The sequence below is a fragment of the Canis lupus genome, chromosome 29 (assembly GCF_003254725.2).
Source record: "Canis lupus dingo isolate Sandy chromosome 29, ASM325472v2, whole genome shotgun sequence".
NCBI classification, from domain to species: domain Eukaryota; kingdom Metazoa; phylum Chordata; class Mammalia; order Carnivora; family Canidae; genus Canis; species Canis lupus.
The window spans coordinates 29,379,902-29,404,652 of record NC_064271.1 but is presented as its reverse complement, the minus strand read 5'-3'; the positions used below and the strand labels follow the sequence as shown (position 1 = coordinate 29,404,652).

Sequence of the window (24,751 nt, the reverse complement as noted above, 5' to 3'; positions counted from 1 at the left end):
AAATTAAATAGACTTTGGAAAGTGTGGTTGGCAAAATAATGCCCTCTCTCCCAAGATGTCCACATCATGATCCCATGATCCCTGGAACCTGTGAATAGTTACCTTACATGAAAAAGAAGATTTTGCAAGTGTGATTAAGATGAAGGATTTTGAGACAGGAAGACTATCTGGGATTAACCAAATGGGCCCAATTTAATTACATGAGTTCTTACAAATAGAGATCCTTTCCCAGTTGAGGTTGATTAGAGGGAATGTGATTATGGAAGGAAGATCAAAGGGTTGCAGTAAAAAGCATAAATATGAATAAATAAATATCTTTTAAAACTATTAGAACTAATAAATTCATCAAGATTCAGGATACATGGTCAATATAGAAAATTTAATTGTATTTCTCTACACTAGCACATAACATTTTAAAAAACTATTTTATTTATTTATTCATGAAAGACACAGAGAGAGAGAGAGGCAGAGACACAGGCAGAGGAAGAAGCAGGCTCCCTGCATGCAGGCTCCATGCAGGGAGCCCGATGTGGGGCTCGATCCCAGGTCTCCAGGATCAGGCCCTGGGCTGGACAGCAGTGCTAAACCACTGAGCTATCTGGCTGCCCTCAAAGAACTATTTAAAGTGAAATTAAGTAATCAATTAGTTTAAAATATCATCAAAAAGAATAAAATACGTATAAATTTAACAAAATTAGTATAAACCGTGTAATAAAAACTGCAAAACCCTGCTGAAGAAAAAGAGGATACCTAAATAAACAGAAACACATTCCATGTTTACCAATCAGAAAACTTGTTATTGGGGATCCCTGGATGGCTCAGTGGTTAAGCATCTGCCTTTGGCCCAGGGTGTAGTCTTAGAGTCCCAGGATCGAGTCCCACATCAAGCTCCCTGCATGGAGCCTGCTTCTCTCTACGACTATGTCTCTGCCTCTGTGTGTGTGCGTGTGTCTCTCATAAATAAATAAATAAATAAAATCTTTAAACACACACACACACACACACACACAGAAAACGTGCTATTGTTCAGATGTCAGTACTCCCCCAATTAATCTGTAAATTCAAAGACATCCCTATTAAAATCCCAACTGATAGTTTTGGAAATTTATGTGGAAATGAAAGTGACCCCATATAAGCAATACAATACAGAAAAATAAGGATAAAATAGGAGGACTACTGAAACATAACTAATGCCAACATTTTGTTTGGAGAAGGAGAATGGCTGATTTCCATGGTTATTGCCCCACTGCCCACTTAGGACATTTGGGCCCACTTATTTCAAGCTTGAGATCTCTCAGGCTTCCTCTGGTAGGAATGGAATCTGTCACCCACCCTTTTGTGCATATTTGTTGTATTTTGGTTTGTAGGTCAGTATGAGTCCTTAATTGTTTTCTATTAAAAGAAATGTCTTGGGGCACCTGCGCAGCTCAGTTAGTTAAGTGTTTGCCTTCAGCTTAGGTCACAATCCCAGGATCCCAGGATCGAGCCCCATGTCAGGCTCCCTGCTCAGTGAGAGCCAGGCTCCTACTCAGTGGAAAGCTTGCTTCTCCCTTTCCCCTGCTCTCTCTCACTCATTCTATCTTAAATAAACAAATACAATTTTTTAAAAATATCTGCAAAATCTAATAAGCTAAAACAAACAAAACCCAAAAGATATAAATGTAAAGTTAAGTATTTTTATTTAATCCAGTTGAACTACCCAGAAGAAACTATTTTTTAATAACTATTTAGGGAAAATTTTAAAAATGCAATTCTATCTAAAGACACTATAAAATGGCTCCTAATTTCATAACCCAGAGTAACTACTATTATTTTAAATGAATACATAGGTAACGTATGCACTTGGCCATAAAAAGATACAAAAAAGACAAAAATTACATTTCTTGATTCTCCATCCAGACAAGATTTTAACTTCCATTCCCTGATAATTATCTGTCCCAATATTTATTTGCTTTTGAAATTGAAAACTTCTATCAGTATTTGTAGATTTACTGCATTCGCTTTTCTTTTTCTGGTTGTTAAATATTTTATTCATATTAGAGAATAGTAATAAATTAATATTTATGTACTCCCCTCTTAGCATTAAAAGACTTACAAATACCTCTAGCCACATTAAAGAGAGTTTACATTTATATCTGTTTAGGTGGAAACATTCCTCCCCTCCACCTACAATCAAAGGCCATAAACAGCGTATTTCATTGACAGGGTGAAATTATGTTTATTTATATACATTGGTTTGTTTTATCACTAAATTGAGTTCCTGCAGATGTCTCTAATCTAATGGTTTACTGTTGTGCTTGAGTTCTAGATTTTGTATTCCATTTCTTACAGAGTAAAGACCCATTTGAAATGAAGCTCTGGGCCTGTTGGCTGTATAAAATGTATACAATGAACACAATGCATTCTTTTCAAGCACTCAAAACAATAAAAAGAAATTTTGACTATATTGAAGTTAACATTTCAGTTCTGTAAGGAGCACCATATATGAAATTAACAGACATTGCCAGATGGGAAATGGCATTTCGATGCCTCAGTCCATCAAGTAATTAATGTCAGAAGAAAAAAGATACTATTGATAATAGACAACAAACAAAATGAAATAGAAAAATATCAAAGTCTAAAAATAGCCAACACACAAAACAAGAATATTCAAATGACTTAAAAATTCATAAAGATATATTCAGCATCAACAGATAATCAGAAAATAATGTAAACAATGAGACATTACTGGTCATCCTTAAGTTTGGCGAAAATTTTATATTCAGGTAATTCAAAGGATTATCAAACATGTGAGAAAGCAGGATTCTTCTTTAGTGAGAGGAGGCCAGACCAGTAAGCCATTTTAAAGAGCATTATGCAGTATTTAGGAGAGACTATGGAGACATGTACACAGTGACTCAATAACATATAGTCAGAGAAACTATAAACACCTCCAGTAGGGTACGGGTTACAAGTGTGAGGCTGTTCATCTTTCCACTGTTTGAGGTAAACAGGAATTTAAGCAACTAAAGTGAACATCACTTGGGAAATGGAAAAGTCAAAGACAGTAGATACATAAAGTAGAAAATTATACAGGAGTCAAAAGCAATGTAATACACACCACACATGCTTGCGCGTGAACGCACACGTACACACACACACATACACATACACGCACACACACCATAAAGGATGGAATTGAAAATGCAGTGCTTTAGCTTGCTTTCACCTGCTATGGCTTTTCTCAATCCCTTCCTCCCAACACCACTAGATTGGTTGGTCTAGAATTTTACTTCTTGATTGAAATGGGTTTTTTCTTTAAATAAAAAAAGAGTGGGTTTAATTGTGAAAAAAGTCTCTACCTTTCTTGCTCACCTTTATTCTCCACATTTCTTTTGGATACTGGCAAAAAGAGTTTGACTAAATCAAGGCTACTTAATCATGATGAAAGTGTGGACTAGGAAAGTAATAGAGTAAGTACTAAAACCCTTCTCTGGCTCGTCATAGAATTTCAGATTTACTGGAGTATCTGAGATTAAACCTTTTAAAGGATAATCAGGTCAGCATTATTTGACACATGTTCTGCCCATGTGTCAAATAGAAAGCAGCCCAGATTTCTACTCTACCCAAACAGACTCCTTCTCATCACCACCCCTATTCTTAGTGGGAAACTAATCTTGTCCCAATATTGCTATAAAATAAGAACAACTATTTCCTACAACCAGTGCTTCTTAGCCTAGAACTTTTTAATGTGTGTGATCACACACCAGCCAGTCCTTTCAGAGTGGAGGATGAAGGTTGCCTACAAATGCAAGAATCTGAGTATCTATATCTATGTTAGTTTTGCCTTGGTGAATCTAGCACAGAAGTCAGTAGTACAGCTCCAACTAAATCAAAAGTATTAACCTATTCAGTTGTTTGTTTTCAAGTTGTTATTTGTCACTTGTTCAATCTGTATAGTCTTCATGTTGGAATTGGATATTTTTACCTCATTTACCTGACTTAGCTATCTTCATCTCTTTAGTACACATTATTAATCCCATCAACTAGTCATCAAATGCAAGAGGTAGAAATGGAAAGGGTAAGTAACTATTGCTTTAAAGTGATCAGGAAATGTGCTGTTATTAGAGACTATACTTTAAAAATAAATTGGTACATAACATCAACATGCTAAATGACAATTGTAGGTGGACAGTTTTGCAGCCTGAGCTCATTTACAGACTATGTGGTTAAACCAGACACATCTCTGTACTTCGAGAGTGTTACTCATTTTATCTATACTAATTTAAGAATTCTGTCTTTGGTACTAGCATTTACACAGTTTTTGAAAAAGAAATGTATATATTCTGAAGTTGAAATATCTCAGCTTTTGACCCACAGCCACACAGAAACAATACTCACAAAAATACCAAAAATTCTGTTCTTCTCTGGAGCAAGTGGGACTATATATCACTAGTCCAGTATCACATTCTCGTAAGAGATTTGACGTACAAACCCAGCTCATTCCAGGCATTTTCCAGTATTACCACAAGGCAGACATAAGAGATTTGAGTCTGCTCTCCCAGTTTCCTAAGGACATGTACTAACTTCCATTCTTTCCCAAAATTATGCTGGAAGAAACTTCTCTAAGTTAAATGATTTTCTTCCCAATCTAAACCTCACACTTACCAAGTCTTATAAACAATCAGAAAATGTCAATTGATCTGTCCCAATTGAAAGCAAGTGTATTTTCTGTCATTGCCTTCTCAGTATTGACATTGTCATATCGTTACTTCCCACATCCTAGGATTCCATATATCACAATGAATCTGTTGCTTTCCCAACTGACTCTTTACTAGCATGTGAGTCACCAATTTGTCTCAACAATGGTAACCATCTGTCAGTGGTGGTGTGGTGGTTTCCATCTGTATCTATGGATTTGACAATCTCTCAAACACTGGGATTTCTTTTTAAAATTAGAATACCATAGTCTCTCTCTTTGCTCAACATTTTATGCCCTTTTTTTTTAAGGGCCCAACACAGGGTTTGATATATAAAACAGCCCATGAAATCGAGACCGGAGCTGAAATCAAGAGACAGATGCTTAACCATCTGAGCCACCCAGGTACTCGTATGTTCAACCCTTTCTACTAAAGACACACACACACACACACACACACACAATTTAGAGAAATATGTGTATGCATACAAGTATGTATGTAACTATATGTGTATTTACATGTCTAAAGCAAGAAAAACACCCTAAATCATTTCATTCAATTTTACTTATATGTATATAACTCCTACCACATCTCAGGCAAGAGCTCATAAATCTCTTCTTAAATGCTCCCCAAAATATATAATTGATTAACATTTAAAATTCTGTTAATACCCATAATAAATTTAATTCTTTCTATATGTCATATTAACCCACTGGTTTTAGTTTTCCTGTTCAGAACCATTATGAACTACATGCAGTTTTTCATGGTAACTTTATTATGTGCATTTTTGTTTCTAAGACAAACCAAGAACAGAGACAAAATACTTGAACAAAAACTGACTATCCCCCAATCATACATTTCCTGCTTTACAATTATCTGAGCAATAATGACATGGGAATAAACTTTTTTAAAAACTTATGACAGCACCAATGGAACTATTTCTAGTACCAAAACAGACGGCAGGAAGCCATTAAGTAAAAATAGGATAAACAGTCTAGCAGCTTCCTGAAAAATGTATGAAAAAATAAAATCTTTTTAATAATAGGGGAAATCCTTAAAAACTGAAAAATAAAAGTCACTCACAGTAGGAAGCAATATGTAAAGACAGATGTGACTTTTCCGTTTTGCTTCAAAAGAGCATTTAAGAGTTACATAACTCCTTGGATAACAAGAATTGTAAGAAAAAGCAAGATTGAAAGCTGTGACAGATGTTATCACAAAATAAATACCTAAATTATTCTTTTTCCCAACAGAATGAGTAGTAGGAAGAAGAGGAATCATGTTTCTTTATACTACCTGGGGATACATATCTCAGTGACATTTTTAAAAACAGGTTTAAGTATAACATTTAAAAGGGGAATGCTGGATCAATAGTGACAGCAGGGATTCAGGAGGTAAAATATAACTGAGAATCTATGATTTTTCCCCCTGGGGCTTTTTTTTAGTTCAACTCTTGCTTATTTAAATAGACACTAATTATGCTCTCAACTTTGAATTTCAATATACTAAAAAAAAAGATGACTAGTGATGTTTTTTGAAAAGAACAAAACTTAAAGTCTCAGAATAAAAATATATTTGGTCTGGCAACACACAGTTGATAGCAAAAGTCCACAGTATTATATAAATAATTTTAACATCTCAGTGCTGTGTTCTGTGGTCAGATTGTTGGGGTTTTTTTTTTCTTCCTTTCTTTTAATTCTGATCTGTCCCCTCTACCATCATACTGGGCCAGAGGAGCTGGTTTTGTTCCATATAATAACCTAACCCACTCTATCAAGAGTCCCAGGCACATATCCAACAATTCCAAGAACAAGTCTGTTTATTAGCATTCAAATCATTTAAATCACTTCAAATAACATTATTTGAGCATCCATATGCCAGGCAATTTAGTTGTTGCTCAAGATATAAAAATCAGTAAATATGACCACTTCCAAAAACAGACAAATATTTACTCACATAATTATCAAGACAATTAAAAATCATTAGGCAATTTTGCAATATTCTGCTTCATTTTAGTTCTGCAAAACTGTTCAGGGTGTGTGTGTGTGTGTGTGTGTGTGTGTGTGTGTGTGTGTAGGTATTTGATCCCAGACATATGATCCCCATCACCACCATTTATGACTTAGCACATGCTGCCATGTCTCCCTGAAACTCATTTCCTTCTCTCTAAAACAGAGTAGTCATGATTCCTCATGAATTGTTCAGGGAGCACGTGAAAAAAAAAGTGTACCCATGCCTAAACTATAAGAAATATTCAATAAACATTAGTCATTATATTTTGACTATAATTAGCTATTTGAATAAATCAAATTTTCTGGAATCATATAATTTCAGAGTTCATGTATTTTAACAGTTTCTTCATAGTGTTCAGGTAAAATGGGTACCCTAGGCAATAAATCATTGAGAATACCAAAAATAAAACCCAGGATTCTTCATCCCAAGATTTTTAATTTAAATTTTCATTTAGTTACTTAACCTAAGCCTATATCCTCATCTCTTTCTTCCCTAGAGTGCTTATATATTTTTAGTTTGGTTGTCTACAGTTTAGACTGCATAGATTGCCCAAGTTTTTTATAAATATTTCTAGCAGAAGCAGGACAAGAATTTAGATCCTGATTAATTTGTTTGGTAGCTAGTACAAGCTTTAAGTAACTACCTACTTACCTGCCTAAGTATAAATATAAAAAAGTTTATCTTGCCAGTCAAAACCACCATAGCAATGAGAACTATGTTGCGTCTTAAAGAGAATTTATATTTGTTTCTTTAAAAAAAAACATATAGACTTGTTTTCTAGTTACTGTGACAAAGACAAAGACATAAAACTTCTATTAGTGACATTAGCTTAATGTGTAAGAGTCACGAGGAAAACTTGTGTTATCAGGGTGAATATTTCACTATCACTACCAACACAAGTAGAATTCACACACCTTCCCTTAGGTGTGACCATTCTTCGATAACATTTTAAAAGTACCATATATTCCTGTAAGATATATGTTTTAAGGAAAAAAAGTACTATGCTAACACAGAAAAAGACTGACCTGTGAACAGTAGGTCAAAAGAAATCATGATGCTCAAGCAACACAGAAGCCAACAATGGTGGAGCCTCCCTGAAATTCTCAATCACCTTCAACACATACACGAAATGGATATTTTCTCTTAAACCAAACTCATATTTCCCTTTCCTGTCTCTCATCATGAGAGCTTTATTTCAAATGTTCATTATGTCCTAGTTAGAGTATTACCAGGAGTCAACCTGCTTCAGTCTCTTCTTACTGTAGGCTGTCCTTCATCATTTTACCACTGTCAACATCACACTTTCATTTTAATTTTTTAAAGAATGTATTTATGTATTTATTTATTTATTTGAGAGAGAGAGCATTAGAGAGCACAATTGGAGAGAAGAGTAGAGGGAGAGGGAGCAGTAGACTCCCAGCTGAGCAGGGAGCCCAGTGCAGGACTCAGTCCTAGGATCCCAGGATCATGACCTGAGCCAAAGGCAGATGCTTAACTGACTGAGTCACCCAGGTGCCCCAACATCACATTTTTAAAACCCCAATTCAAATAATTCTTCTCCTCAGGGTCCCACTCCTTTATTGTTTAGCCATTCAACTTTTCTTATAATTTCTCAAAGAAATCATATATTCTCAAACAAATCATATATTCATGTTTTGCTTCTTCTGAAATAATTTTACTTTTTTTCATATCATGATGAAAATTTCACTGCCTGTGATTGTCCTGCAAAAGAAAAACATCATCCCCTCAACCTGGTCCTTAAATAGGAGTATATTTTTCTCCCCTCTTCAAAATGTGATCAAGTTGTGAGATTATGCACATAATGACTCAGAAATTATGGAAAATAGGAAGGAAGACAATTTCTCCTACCTTGGGTTAGACTCAAGCAGAAATTATTATTTAGTTTCCTTGATCTAATGACCATTAGAAAGAAAACCAACATGTAGTTTTTAAATCAATCCTATTATTTTTTAAATATTCAGAGGACAAATTAGCCTCTTAAAAAGTAAAAAGCATTACCTATCAGAAACCAAAAACAACAACAATGAATTAGAAATAAAAACTTCAGTGAAACATGACTCTTACCCCAAGTGCTATTTAATAAATGCTCCCTAGGATCTTATTAGTCAACTATCTTTGCTTTAGTCTCCATTGATTATTTCCTTTATTCAATAAGCATGTATTAAAATATAAAGTGGTAAGTTGGTAAAGCCTTAGGTTCAAGCTGTAATGACAGGCTGAGCCTTCCATCCCACATCCTCCCTCTAACGTACGGTGTGAAGCAAGGTGTCACAATTCCAAAATAAAAACTTCTTAGAGAGAGCAGATCAGGAGCAGAAGGGAGAAAGGGAGCTAGTCATTTGACTTGAGATGAATTTAGAATAAGGTGAGTGATGAAGAGGGAAAAGTCCAGGAGTTAAGATGGGGGAATGCTAGAAATAACTAACCCATTTAATAAATACTTGCAAAGTGTATGAATTAATTTAACTCTGAACTTAAAGCTTCTGCAAACATCACTTAGGGTAAAAAATAGTCAAAGTCATGAGAGTGGTACTGAGGAAAGCAGATTTTCCACTGTCATAGGCAATAACTGACTTTTCAACCACTTGAACTGCCCCAGCAATAAAGAGGATCCTAGGTGAAAAATGTGAGAGAGGACTTCAACAGACAGAAAACTCAAACCAACTCACTAAAGACCCTATCTTCTTCAAAGATAAATTAGTTCCAATTTATTCATTCATTCAGCATTCTAAATAATCTATGATGGCCACTCACTATATTCACCACAGATGATCAAATATTCATAGCAGACATAATTTTTGCCCTATAGTAAGGTTATAGAAAAATATAAATTGATCAGTACAATTACATTCTATTGTTATTAATTGAACACACAATCACACTTAGTGAAGGTCCAACAACTGCTTGCTGGATCAAAACACTGAAAGTGGGCTGAGTTAAATAACAAAATTAACTAAATGTCTACTATATGTCAGACACAGCAAAGAAGAGAGAAAAAAAAGTGTACAAGGCATAACTCCCCATAGATGAATGAATGAATACATAAAATATACACATAAACATAGTGGAGTATTATTCTGTTATAAAAATAAAGGAAATCTTGTTATTTGATAAGAACAGATACTACACTTAATCTTAGCCAAAAGGCCGAGAAGCGATGGACATCTTGTTATTTGCAACAACATGGATGGACCTTGAGAGAATTATGTTAAGTGAAATAATATTTGGAATATAAAAAACAAAATGAAACAAAACAAAAACCAAATTATACATAGAACAGATTGGTGGTTGCCAGAGATGGGAGTGGGGATGGGCAAAAATGGGTGAAGGTAGTCAAAAGGTACAAACTTCCAGATATAAAATAAATGTCATGGGCATGTAATGTACAGCATAGTGACTGAAGTTCATAATACTGTATTGTATATTTAGAGGTTGCTAAGAAAGTCATTCTTAAAAGTTCTCATCGCAAGAAAAAAGGTGTAACTGTGTGGTGATAGATGTTAACTAGATTTATTGTGGCGATCATTTTGTGAAATATACAAATATGGAACCATTATATTGTACACCCGAAATTACTATGTTATAGGTCAATTATGTTTCAATTAAAAATTATAAACAGAAAAGAGTCCCTCATCCTTTGTAAACTATATGTCTTGATAGAGGAAACAGGTGTATTACCAAATAGATACCAACACACATACAATATGATGTAACAATATATATATGAGAGTTAAACCTTTGCACATATTTCCATTACATACACATACAAAAAAGCAATCAGAATACAGAGAAGGAAATGATTATTTCTTTGAGATAATATTATCTTGAAATATTTGAATTAATTGTGAGGAAGACCTGATACTATCTCAGACTCTGCCAAAACTGAGATGCATGCTCCTCTTATTCTCATTTTTGTCCCTCACTGTAATCTCAGTAAGTTATTCCCACTAATCCAGTATTGATACAGGCATATGATCGCATCTCAAACCAGATAATCCCCCATTTGAGACCAAACTCTAATCCTTAGCCCTGCCCTGAAAACTAACCCTGTTTTACCTCCACTAATTTGGCTATCTCTTTATATAAGGCCCACCAGGGCCCAGCACTAACAGTCCTATATACTAAACCAAGGTGCCATAAAACTGTCCTCTCCTACTTAGTTAACTTATTAGAAATGCCTGTTGAGTTCATCCAGTGTATAAATACTTGTGGAGCGTCTATCATAAACTGAGCTTGAGAAGTGGTACAAAGGTGAACAAAATAACGTTCCTAGTCTCAATAATCTTATATTCTAAGGAAACAAACCATTCAAAAAGGATTAATTTCAGTAGCCCATTAAAAGCACATTATATTTATAAGATACAGGGACAGAAAGGAATACCTAATTCAAATTAGAAGAGGTGAAGAGACAGAAAGACTTTCATCAGAGAGGAAGAGACAGAAAGACTTTCATCAGAGAGGAAATCCTAAGTTCCAGTTTGCTCTGAGAAGTACTGGACTACACTTGTTATGTTGGCATATCTGTTCCCCTCAAGTTTTTATTTAAATTCCATCTAGTTAACATACAGTGCAATATTAGTTTCAGGTGTAGAATTTAATGATTCACCACTTATATACAACACCCAGTGCTCATCACAAGTGCCCTTCTTAATACTTACCCATTCCCCCTTGTCCATCTCCCCTCCAGTAACTGTCAATTTGTTCTCTCTAGTTAAGAGTCTGTTCCTTGATTTGCCTCTCTTTTTCCCATGTTCACTTATTTTTAAGATTTTACTATTTAGATTTTTCCCCAAATTTTTATTTAAATTCTAGTTAGTTAACATACAGTGTGATGTTGATTTCAGGAGTAGAATTTAGGGATTCATCACTTACATATAACACCGAGTGCTTAACACAAGTGCCCTCCTTAATACCCATCACTGACTTAGCCCATCCCCTACAATTTGTTTTGTTTCTTAAATTCCACATATGAGTGAAGTCATATGGCATTTGTTTTTCTCTGATTTACTTCACTTAGTATATTATTCTCTAGTTCAAGTTGCTGCAAATCGCAAGATTTCATTTTTATGACTAATATTCCACTGTATAAATATATATATCACATCTTCTTTTTTTTTTTTTTAAAGATTTTATTTATTCATTCATGACAGTCACAGAGAGAGAGAGAGAGGCAGAGACACAGGCAGAGGGAGAAGCAGGCTCCATGCACCGGGAGCCCGATGTGGGATTCGATCCCGGGTCTCCAGGATCGCGCCCTGGGCCAAAGGCAGGCGCCAAACCGCTGCGCCACCCAGGGATCCCTATATCACATCTTCTTTATCCATTCCTTAGTCAATAGACATCTATCTGGCCTCCTTCCATAATTTGGCTATTGTAAATAATGCTGCTATAAATATCAGGGTGCATGTACTCTTTTGAATGTGTATTTTTATATCCTTTAGATCAATACCTAGTAGTGTAATTGCTGGATCATGGGGTAGTTCTGTTTTTCACTTTTGAGGTACCTTCATACTGTTTTCCAGAGTGGCTGCACCACTTTGCATTCCCACAAGCAGGTAAGAGGGTTCCCTTTTCTCTGCCTCTTCATCAATACCTGCTGTTGCCTGTGTTGTTGATTTTAACCATTCTGACTGTTGTGAGGTGAAATCTCATTGTAATTTTGATTTCTGTTTCCCTGATGATGAGTGCTGTTCAGAATTTTTTCATGTCTGTTAGCCTTCTGGATGTCTTCTTTGGAAAAATGTCTACTCATCTCTTCTGCCCATTTTTTAATTGGATCATTTGTTTTTTAGGTGTTGAGTTTGATGAATTCTTTATAAATTTTGGATACTAACCCTTTATCAGATATGCCATTTGCAAATATTTCTACCATTCCAAAGGTTGCCTTTTAGTTTTGTTGATTGTTTCCTTCACTGTGCAGAAGCATTTTATCTTGATGAAGTCCCAATAGTTTCTTTTTGCTTTTGTTTCCCTTGCCTTGAGAGACTATCTAGTAAGAAGCTGCTTCGGCTGATAACAAAGAGGTTACTACCCGTGTTCTCCTCTAAGATTTCTTGTCTCACACGTAGGTCTTTTGTCCATTTTGAATTTATCTTTGTGTGTGGTGTAAGGACATAGTCCAATTTCATTCTTTTGCATGTTGCTGTCCAGTTTTCCCAAATCACTTGTTGAAGAGACTGTTTTTATCCCATTGGATATTCTTTCCTCCTCTTTCAAAGTTTAATTGCCCATACAGACGTGGGTCCAATGCTGAGTTCTCTATTCTGTTCCATGATTTATGTGTCTGTTTGTGTACCAATACCATACTGTTTTAGTCACTACAGCTTTGTAATATAACTTGAAGTCTGGAATTATGATGCCTCCAGCTTTGCTTTTCTTTTTCAAGATTGCTTTGGCTATTAGGGGTCTTTTGTCGTTCCATACAGATTTTAAGATAGTTTGTTCTAAGTTTGTGAAAAATGCTGGTGGCATTTTGATAGGGATTGCATTACATGTGTACATTGCTTTGAGTAATATAGACATCTTAACAACATATATTCCTCCAATCCATGGACATGGTTATGTTTTTCCATTTCTTTGTGTCATCTTCAATTTTTTTCATCAGTGTTTTATAGTTTTCAAAGTACACATCTTTTACCTATTTGGTTAGGTCTTTTCCTAGGTATCTCATAGTTTTGGTGTAACTGTAAATGGGATTGATTTCTTAATTTCTCTTTATGCTACTTCTTTACTAGTGTATAGAAATACAACAGATTTCTATATGTTGATTTTGTATCCTGAGACATTACTGAATTTGTGTATCAGTTCTAGCAATTTCTGGTTTTCTACATAGAGTATCATGTCATCTGCTATAGTGAAAGTTTGACTTCCTCCTTGTCAATTTGGATGCCTTTGCCTTTTTTTGCTGTTTTTGTCTGATTGTTGAGGCTAAGACTTCCAGTACTATGTTAAATAACAGCAATAAAAGTAGACATTCGTGTCTTGTTCTTAACTGTAGAGAAAAAGCTCTGAGTTTTTCCCCATTGAGGATGATACTAGCTATGAGTCTTTTGTATATGGCTTTTATTATGTTGAAGTATGTTTCGTTTAACCCCATTTTCTTGAAGGTTTTTATCATGAAGAGATATTGTACTTTGGCAATGGCATACCTTATTATTTTAAGATAAAAGATGATATTCATAAAGTGGTCACATCTTAGTTAATAGTATAGAGAATAATGGGGTGAAACTAAGTGAAATTAGAGAAGTAATCCAAGTAAAAAGTAAATAAGTTGTAAATCCTGGATGTAAGAAAATATAAAATGAGTAACTGCAAGAAAATCAGTAAAACTAGGATACGGCATTTCAAGATTTGGAGAATGTGAAACCAGTAGATAAAAATGAACTGCATAAGTTGGAACTTGAGCTTGATCCTTCAAGTAATGAGGAGCCCCTGAAGGATTTCAAATAGACAAATGATGAGGTAAAACGTGACCCTGTTTGTACTTCGAAAAATTAGACTCTTGGACAAGCAGAGGAGGATTGATGTGATGATTCTGAAGTAATATGATGCAGCAGAACCATTAAAACATAGATTTTGGAATCAGACCAACCCAGATTTAAGTTATACTGTGATTTAAATCCTAATAGTACCACTTACTAGCTTTATTATAAGCACATACTCCAGAGTCAGACGGCCTGGTCCAAAACCTAGTTCAGGGATCGTACCCTACATATTTTCAGACCATAATTCTTTGAAACTAGAACCACAAGAAGAAGTTTGGAAGGATTTCAAACACGTGAAGGTAAGGACCATCTTGCTAAAAGATGAAAGGGTCAACCAGGAAACTAGAGAAGAATTAAAAAGATTCATGGAAACAAATGAGAATGAAGACACAACTGTTCAAAATCTTTGGGATACAGCAAAACCAGTCCTGAAAGGGAAATACATCACAACACAAGCATCCATCCAAAAACTGGAAAGAACTCAAATACAGAAGCTAACCTTGCACCTAAAGGAACTGGAGAAGGAACAGCAAATAAAACCTTCACCCAGCAGAAGAAGACAATTAATAAAGATTTGAGCAGAACTCAATGAAATAGAGACCAGAAGAACTGTGGAACAGATCAACAAAACCAGGAGTTGATTCTTTGAAAGAATTAATAAGATAGATAAACCATTAGCCAGCCTTATTAAAAAGAAGAGAGAAAAGACTCAAATTAATAAAATCATGAATGAAAGAGGAGAGATCACAACCAATACCAAGGAAATACAAACGATTTTAAACACTTACTATGAGCAGCTATATGCCAATAAATTAGGCAATCTAGAAGAAATGGAGGCATTTCTGAAAACCACAAACTACCAAAATTGGAACAGGAAGAAATAGAAAACTTGAACAGGCCAATAACCAGGGAGGAAATTGAAGCAGTCATCAAAAACCTCCCAAGACACAAAAGTCCAGGTTCAGATGGCTTCCCAGGGGAATTCTATCAAACGTTTAAAGAAGAAACCATACCTATTCTCCTAAAGTTGTTCGAAAAGATAGAAAGAGATGGAGTACTTCCAAACTCATTCTATGAGGCCAGCATCACCTTAATTCCAAAACCAGACAAAGACCCAACCAAAAAGGAGAATTACAGACCAATCTCCCTGATGAACACGGATGCAAAAATTCTCAACAAGATACTAGCCAATAGGATCCAACAGTACATTAAGAAGATTATTCACCATGACCAAGTGGGATTTATCCCCTGGATGCAAGGCTGGTTCAACACTCGTAAAGCAATCAATGTGATAGATCATATCAACAAGAGAAAAGACAAGAACCATATGATCCTCTCAATAGATGCAGAGAAAGCATTTGACAAAATACAGCATCCATTCCTGATCAAAACTCTTCAGAGTGTAGGGATAGAGGGAACATTCCTCAGCATCTTAAAAGCCATCTACGAAAAGCCCACAGCAAATATCATTCTCAATGGGGAAACACTGGGAGCCTTTCCCCTAAGATCAGGAACAAGACAGGGATGTCCACTCTCACCACTGCTATTCAACATAGTACTGGAAGTCCTAGCCTCAGCAATCAGGCAACAAAAAGAAATAAAAAGCATTCAAATTGGCAAAGAAGAAGTCAAACTCTCCCTCCTCGCAGATGACATGACACTGTACATAGAAAACCCAGAAGACTCCACCCCAAGATTGCTAGAATTCATACAGGAATTTGGCAGTGTGGCAGGATACAAATCAATGCCCAGAAATCAGTGGCATTTCTAGACACTAACAATGAGACTGAAGAAAGAGAAATTAAGGAGTCAATCCCATTTACAATTGCACCCAAAAGCATAAGATACCTAGGCATAAACCCAACCAAAGAAGTAAAGGATCTATACCCTCAAAACTACAGAACACTTCTGAAAGAAATTGAGGAGACACAAAGAGATGGAAAAATATTCCATGCTCATGGATTGGAAGAATTAATATTGTGAAAATGTCAGTGCTACCCAGGGCAATTTACACATTCAGTGCAATCCCTGTCAAAATACCATGGACTTTCTTCAGAAAGTTGGAACAAATAATCTTAAGATTTGTGTGGAATATTCAACAGAGCAGGAAAGACTATCCACTGGAAAAAAAGACCGTCTCTTCAAAAATTGATGCTGGGAAAATTGGACATCCACATGCAGAAGAATAAAACTAGACCACTCTCTTTCACCATACACAAAGACAAACTCAAAATGGATGAAAGATCTAAATGTGAGACAAGATTCCATCAAAATCCTAGAGGAGAACACAGGCAACACCCTTTTTGGACTTGGTCACAGCAACTTCTTGCAAGATACATCCATAAAGACAAGAGAAACAAAAGCAAAAATGAACTATTGGGACTTCATCAAGATAAGAAGCTTTTGCACAGCAAAGGATACAGTCAACAAAACTAAAAGACAACCTACAGAATGGGAGAAGATATTTGCAAATGACATATCAGATAAAGGGCTAGTTTCCAAGATATATAAAGAACTTATTAAACTCAACACCAAAGAAACAAACAATCCAATCATGAAATGGGCAAAAGACATGAACAGAAATTTCACGGAGGAAGACATAGACATGGCCAACAAGTACATGAGAAAATGCTCTGCATCACTTGCCATCAGGGAAATACAAATCAAAACCACAGTGAGATCCCACCTCACACCAGTGAGAATGGGGAAAATTAACAAGGCAGGAAACAACCAATGTTGGAGAGGATGCGGAGAAAAGGGAACCCTCCTGCACTGTTGGTGGGAATGTGAAGTGGTGCAGCCACTCTGGAAAACTGTGTGGAGGTTCCTCAAAGAGTTAAAAATAGATCTGTCCTATGACCCAGCAATTGCACTGCTGGGGGTTAACCCCAAAGATTCTGATGCAGTGAAACGCCAGGACACCTGCACCCCGATGTTTCTAGCAGCAATGTCCACAACAGCCAAACTGTGGAAGGAGCCTCGGTGTCCATCGAAAGATGAATGGGTAAAGAAGATGTGGTTTATGTATACAATGGAATATTCCTCAGCCATTAGAAACGACAAATACCCACGATTTGCTTCGACGTGGATGGAGCTGGAGGGTATTATGCTGGTGTAATAAGTCAATCGGAAAAGGACAAACATTATATGGTCTCATTCATTTGGGGAATATAAAAATTAGTGAAAGGGAATATAGGGAAAGGAGAGAAAATGAGTGAAAATATCAGTGAGGGTGACAAAACATGAGAGACACCTAACTCTGGGAAATGAACAAGGGGTAGTGGAAAGCGTTGTGAGCAGGGGGTGGGGTGACTGGGTGATGGGCGCTGAGGGGGGCACTTGGTGGGATGAGCACTGGGTGTTATGCTAAATGTTTGCAAATTGAACTCCAATAAAAAAATTAAAAATATATAAAGTTACAATTGCTCAATGAAAAAAAAGTTCTGATGAGTGGAATTGAGACTGCTGAAAATGAAAAGGAAAGTAACTGTATATAGGAAAACAGGAAATGTATAAGAAAGGTATGAGGAATAAAATGCATTTTTGTTGAGGGAAAGAAAGTATTTTTTCCCAAAATGAGATTGGCTATTTATAGAGAGGTGAGGCTTATGAAATAATTTGAGTTAAAAAAGAAATTGTAGGAAGGTTATAAAGGGGAATCTTTGGGAAAAACTATGCATGGTCAGGACTCACTAACATTGGAATAAATGAATTTTTAAAATATGCTGATATAAGATTGGAATTTGTTTCTTTCTCTGGAAATTGGCTTAACTTTGTTAAAAAGACAAAAGCTTCTTTTATATATGGTCTGTTCTTGATAAGAAATTATAAACAAGCTATTTTATTTTTATCTGCCCAGAGAAACAAGGCTTCTCTGTTTTTATTAGGTCTTTGATTACTAAATCTTCTCAATATTTAAAGAAGCTGTTTTTTGGGTTTTTTTTGTTTGTTTGTTTGTTTGAATTTATGATAGTCACAGAGAGGGAGAGAGAGAGAGAGAGAGAGAGGCAGAGACAGAAGCAGGCTCCATGCACCGGGAGCCTGACATGGGATTCAATCCCGGGTCTCCAGGATCGCGCCGTGGGCCAAAGGCAGGCGCCAAATCGCTGCACCACCCAGGGATCCCTAAAGAAGCTGTTTTGCTAACAACCAAGTAACCCTCTGTGTTTGCCTTTGGGGTCTTTTATTGTCACCTTGGTTAAATACATGATAAAGTATTAAATCTTACAGTGACCTATGATCCTATTTAGGCATACCATTTAGAATCTTTTTTTTTTTAAGATTTTATTTATTTATTCATAGAGACACGGAGAGAGAGAGAGAGAGAGGCAGAGACACAGGCAGAGAGAGAAGCAGGCTCCATGCAGGGAGCCCAACGTGGGACTCGATCCAGGATCTCCTGGATCACGCCCTGGGCTGCAGGTGGCGCTAAACAGCTGCGCCACCGGGGCTGCCCCCATTCAGAATCTTCTGAAGTTCTTAACAAACTTCCTAAAAATTCAAATTCTAACTAATCATTTTGACTAATTAGGTTTGTTTATTTGGTATGTTAAGTTACATTGGAAGCATTGTCAAACAAATGATTAATTTTATGAGGTTATATTATGTGGGTAAATGTTATGATGGTTCTAAAAGTGATGTAAAATTCCTAAAGTTTTAATATGTCTGACATTTTGTCATTACATGTAATTTTAATTAGTAAAACATTGTGTGCCACAGAAATAACTGGATTTCCTCGTCAACCACATTATAATAACGTCTTATCAGATTAAAAAAAAAAAAAACTAGTTCAAATACTTACCATCTCTATTACCTTTAGAAGCTACTTAACTTCACTGTGCCTCAATTTCATTACCCATATAATAAACAATAATAATAATACTTCCAAATTCAAAGTGTTTTAATTAAGGTTAAATATACTGGGGTGTCTGGGTGGCTCAGTCGGTAGAGCATGCCACTCTTGAGCTTGGGGTTGTGAGTTTGAGCACCACATTTGATGGAGAGATTACTTAAAAATAAAATCTTTAAAAAGAAAGGTTAAATATGTTAATACAAATAATTTCCTTAGAACAGTGCCTGGAATATGGTAAGCACCTTCTGTTCACATGTCTTGCTCATGATTTATTCACAACAAAATAGATATTTATTGAAAAATTTTTTAACTATTTGAAGTTAAAAGTTTGATGACTTATAATGTTTATAGAAAATTTAAGACACAGCTTAGTAGTACAAAGAAAAGACAAATTAGTTCCTGTTCCAATGTCCAAGAAGAGCACTGTTCTACCTGTAACAAACAGATAAGGTGGTTGTAATATTCTAGATGTTGAAGTTTTTTCCCCATTTTTATTATCATGATCTATTCAAAGAAAAAAGTCTTAAAGAATGACAAGAAGAGATTTTCATTAGAGTTATATCTTTCTCATTAGGTCAGGCATAATTACTTCCAGCCCATTAGTAATAGCAACAAGATGATAGAATGTACCTACCATGTTTGTATCACAACTAGCACACTATGACTTGTCCAAATTTGTTTTAAATTTTGCGAATTTTTAAATACTAGGTTATTTTCTTCAGGTAATTTCCTATCTCTTAGGGCAATTAAATAACAAAAATATACATCTTCATATTTAAAGTAGTTGCCAGAGAATTTATAAACTAATGCAAATGCACACGTACATTGGACGCTGTTGGAACCCCATACCACACTCCCTAGGGCCAGCTTTACTGTCAGCTGTAGCTGTGGTGGACAATTCTTGCATAAACAGTAGGCTTCCCTCCTTGAGCTTGTTGGGCATCTAACTCTAAAGGCACAGTCCATAAATGCAGTAGACAGACATCTCCCAGAGCAGCCTTCAGCCAGTGAGAGATGATTGTCAGTGGGTAGATATCCCAGTCTCACATTCACTGGAGGGACAATTCTAAGGTTTTTTCCATATGGTTTCCAAAGGATCCCTAGCAAGATTAGCTTAGTTGTCTAGAATAATAACCAGTTCAAGAACCCATTTTTAATTGGCTTTCCCTCATCCTTGTGTAACTCACTCCACTTCATTCTCTCTTTACTCCAGCATCCTGGGAAACCTCCCAAATAAGCTATCTGTGTCTAAATAAAAATCTAAGAAATTGCTGTTGGGAGAACCCGAACTAAGACAAGAATCCTATTATACTAAAATTTTAATCGGATCATCTCTGTAATAAATTTTTGATAAGTTGAGTAGATAATCACATCAGTTGGTCGACATGCTAATAATTCTAATCTGTTTTTAATTTCATGACTTCCTTCCATTATCATGAGAATTGTGCTGCTAATATGAAGATAATTATATGTATCTTAGTATTTTTATCACCATACCTGACTCCTTTCATTATTAGAAAGTAAAGGATCTTTTGTAACATCTATTAAGTATTCTGTTGTAGAAAAGGGGGTAGTATTAATGACACTAATAATTTTCAAATTACGAAGAAAATGTACCTCAACAAAAAAATTGTTTAATGTAAGAAATACAGCCTCTTCGTGTTTGCATGGCCCTTACTCTCAATCAATACAGCTCACACAATATTTTGCTCAAGATTTATTCAGCAAAATAGATATTTTTTGAAAAATATTGTTCACTTTCTTTCCCTGTCAGACTGTCTGTTGACACACTAGTGAATTGTTTATAAAATGAACGCTGTATCTTCCTTTCAGCTGACAGGTCCCTGTGGTTTGCTGTTTATTAGTTTTGTTTGTTGTGATTCAAAATGCAGGATCTGTTTTCCCCAGTGTTGCTGTCTTTTTTTCCCCTTTTCTTTTCTTTTCTTTTCTTTTCTTTTCTTTTCTTTTCTTTTCTTTTCTCTTCTTTTCTTGGTGAACTAGAAGATAAATAGAATGTTCTTATTTACAAGTAACTATTGAGGTGTCCTTCAAACCCACTTTGAATTTCCATTAAGCTCTCCTTCCACGTCTCAAATCTTAAAAATGTAAAAGAATCTAATGCACAACTTGAGAAGTTGTTGGGTTTTTTTTTAGCTCTTTGTATTGGAGTTGTACAATATAGAAATTTATTTTCAGGTCAGAAAAGTCATGTCATTGAAATCTCTTTAAACTGGCGGCATTGAAATGAGAGCAAAACTAATGGTATATTCAAAGCAATTATTTTTAGAAAGAAGCAAATTTTTGTCATTTATCTCCTCATCCATCTATCCATTCATCAAACTTGTATTAAATATGCTGGGTACTGAACTGGGTGCCAGAAATAGCAGAAATGAATATCTCAGTCCCTGACTTGAATAAGTTCAATCAACCTGAGTAAACAAACATGTAAAAGATGATTGAATTTTAATGTGACAGGTGCTATAATAGAGGTATTTTCTAGGGGCTGAGAAATGTGAGAGCGTAGAGAAGAATCTAATTCTCTCACGAAAACTTCATTGAGGTTATACTTGAGATGAGTCTTAAATGATGAGTTAGGCAGACAAAAGAAGGTGAGCATTTCAAGCACATGCAAAGACTGCAATAAAAAAAACAATATTAATTTTGTATTGTTTTGTTCAGATTTTGTTGGAGAATGTTAATTCTTTGTCCTTCTGCAGTACAGAAAGGAATAGGAAAGAATCCATTCTGGCAAAGAAGATAAAGGTGTGCCTTAAAGAAATTTTGATTTTACACTACAGGTAATTGGAGTCCTAGATTTGAGCACATTAGCAATATTTGTGTTTAAGGGCCTGAGTTGGATCTGAAGTCACTATGGAGAATGATGATGGGAAGTAACATTATCACTGTTATAAATGTCACTATGTGAGAGGGCTTCCCTGACTATCTGAAGTCCCTGGCATAGTGACTGCCTCATAATGTGATTTTAAGAATAAATAAATAAATAAATAAATAAATAAATAAGAAACACAATAAGGGGTGCAAAAGAACAAAGACTTGAAGACTGGAGATCAGAATGGAATGGAGTAAGAAGATATTCAAAAAATATTTTAAATACAAGATCAATATGATTTGGGGATAAATTTAAGGAAAGTAAATTGTGATCATTTTTTTTAAGTAAAAGTGAAAAGTGAAAACATGAGGGGGGGGGATTGAGAAGTCCCTGAATTTACTACTTGGGAAACTGGTTTGATCATATTGCTATTAACTAACAAAGGTAACAGATTCAGAAATTGTTGTTGGATGTACTGTGCATATTCTAGGGAGTGCTTTTCCATAGAGAAGGGTATAAATAATAAGGTTAGTTTGTAACATTGTTTTAGATACTTTCCAAGATATTCAGGTAGACATATCCATTAAAACAGCTGATGATACATGATAGATAGATAGATAGATAGATAGATAGATAGATAGATAGAGATATACAGTTTAGGAAATAGATCTGAGCAATATTTACAAGCATAGTAGTTATTAGTGTTCTGTAGCGGTAGCTGAATGACTGCTATGGATAAATTCCCCCCCCCCAAAAAAAATACAGAGCAAGATGAATCAAAGGGCATAACAATATCTAATATAGGTCAATAAAAAGAGTAGAAAACCCCCACTAAAATTGGGAGTTCAAAGAAGTTCTAAAGAAAATGTTGTCAAATGTGACAAATGTCAAAGAGATCAAGTAAGGTAAGAGAAATGTAAGATTTCCAATTTATAATTCATATACTATTTTATTTGTGGCAATTGATGAATTACGTAAAAATATTCATGATTTCCAGATGAAAACTAAAAATTCTAAAAGTCAATAACATTAAACACAAATTGCTTTCAGTGCTACCACAGACATGGTAATATGTCATAAAAAACGTCACAGCTCCCATAAGCTGAGATGGTAATGTTTTGAATAGAGAAAATGAAATTCAAAGGGTGAACTGGCCACTGTTCATATATTTATATATCCCTATTTTCCTAAACAGAACTCATTTAGTTTGTATTTCTGGTCTTTTTATTTAATGTACAAAGTCTCAGAATTTTCCCTGAACACATAGTGATAAATGACTTAGAACTTCAAAGAGAAGCAAGGTTCTTCTACTCTCAAAGCTAATAATCTTCTAGCATTCCATTAGCTAGAATTTTTGTCTGACTAAGGGAGCAGAGATATATTGAATAACAGTCCTTTGCCTAGAATATATATATTTATATATGTATTCATATTATATATGTATGTATATTATAATATTAAAAATATTAGAATGAATTTTATATATTCTAATTATACAATATATATACTAAAATTATGTAAGTTGAAAGCTACTTTTGTATTTCAAATATATATTATATTTAACAGTGTTTCCTTTTTAAAAAACTATATAAGTAAGAAATTTGGGGTGCCTGGGTGTCTCAATTGGTTAAGCATCTGCCTTTGGCTCAGGTCATGATCCCAGGGTCCTGGGATCAAGCCCTGAGTCAGGCTCTTTGCTCAGAGGATGCCTGCTTCTCCTTCTCTTCCCTGCTCCTGCTCTCTCTTTATCTTTGTCACCATCTCTCTCTCTCAAATAAATAAAATCTTTTAAATAAAAATAAGAAATTTATTTACCCACAGGAAAGAAACAGAGCCTCACTGAAATAATTTCAATAAAATATATTTTTAAAAAAGATTTTATTTATTCATGAGAGACACAGAGAGAGAGGCAGAGACACAGGCAGAGGGAGAAGCAGGCTCCATGCCGGGAGCCTGATATGGACTCGATACCCGGACCCAGGATCACGCCCTGAGCTGAAGGCAGATGCTCAACTGCTGAGCCACCCAAGCGTCCCTCAATAAAATATTTTACTATACATAGGCATCATAAAAAATGGAAATATTCTCTCAAAAGAAAATCTTATCCCTCTTATAAAAATAATATATAATGTTACATTCAACAACTATTTTAGGTGTATTTATAGAAAAACAATTTTTACTGTTATATCTTTATATTCTCATTGCTTATGACACTAGCCTTCGATCAATATTTAATAATGACAATAATTATACCGACAATGAAAACCAAATAACCCATATTATTCTGGTCACACAGTTATCTCTCTGCCAGGATCTCACTATTACCTAAGAAAAGTAGTAATTACTATTCATTAACTACTTAACATGGGACATACTCTATGCTTAATGTCAATCCTATGTCATCTCAATAGTTTCAACATATTGTATTCTTGAGGTAACTGTTCTTGAGGTGTGTTCAGTTAAAAAAGTAGTAGAGCTAGTTTTTTCACTAAAGTCTTTTTAAGTTTGTTCTCTTAATCACTATGCTGAAATCAGTAAACTCAAAAGATAATTAACCAATCCATCTATCTGTTTAAAAAGTAGTCAGTACTTTCATTTCCAAGGTAAGACTAAGGCTGGAAACATGTGTTTGCTTTTTATCCACCCCTCTCATTACTCTTGAAAGATTCTGAAATACAAAGTAAATAATTTCATACCAGAGAAAAGAATAAGAGGAGCAGCAGAGAATATAAGTGATTTCCACAAACTTTTCAAAGATGAAGTTTATATGTGAGCAGATTGACAGATGAAACAGAGGGGAAAAAACTACAGGCTAGAATATGCCATAAAAATACTGCTGAGTAGGTGTGAAAACATTCACTTGAAAGTAACC

At 35.2% G+C, this 24,751-nt stretch overlaps 1 long non-coding RNA gene and 1 pseudogene across 1 annotated transcript in view; one reads left to right on the top strand and one right to left on the bottom strand.

Annotated features, from left to right (window-relative positions):
- Window positions 1–9,714: 9,714 nt before the first annotated feature.
- Window positions 9,715–9,872, bottom strand: LOC112650864 (U2 spliceosomal RNA; annotated as a pseudogene).
- An 11,832-nt stretch (window positions 9,873–21,704) lies between these two features.
- The window catches only part of LOC118352797 (uncharacterized), a 56,691-nt gene continuing 53,644 nt past the window's right edge, over window positions 21,705–24,751 (top strand). The window contains exon 1 of the long non-coding RNA XR_004810547.2: window positions 21,705–21,847. This is a non-coding gene — a long non-coding RNA (uncharacterized LOC118352797). The remainder of the gene's footprint in view (window positions 21,848–24,751) is intronic.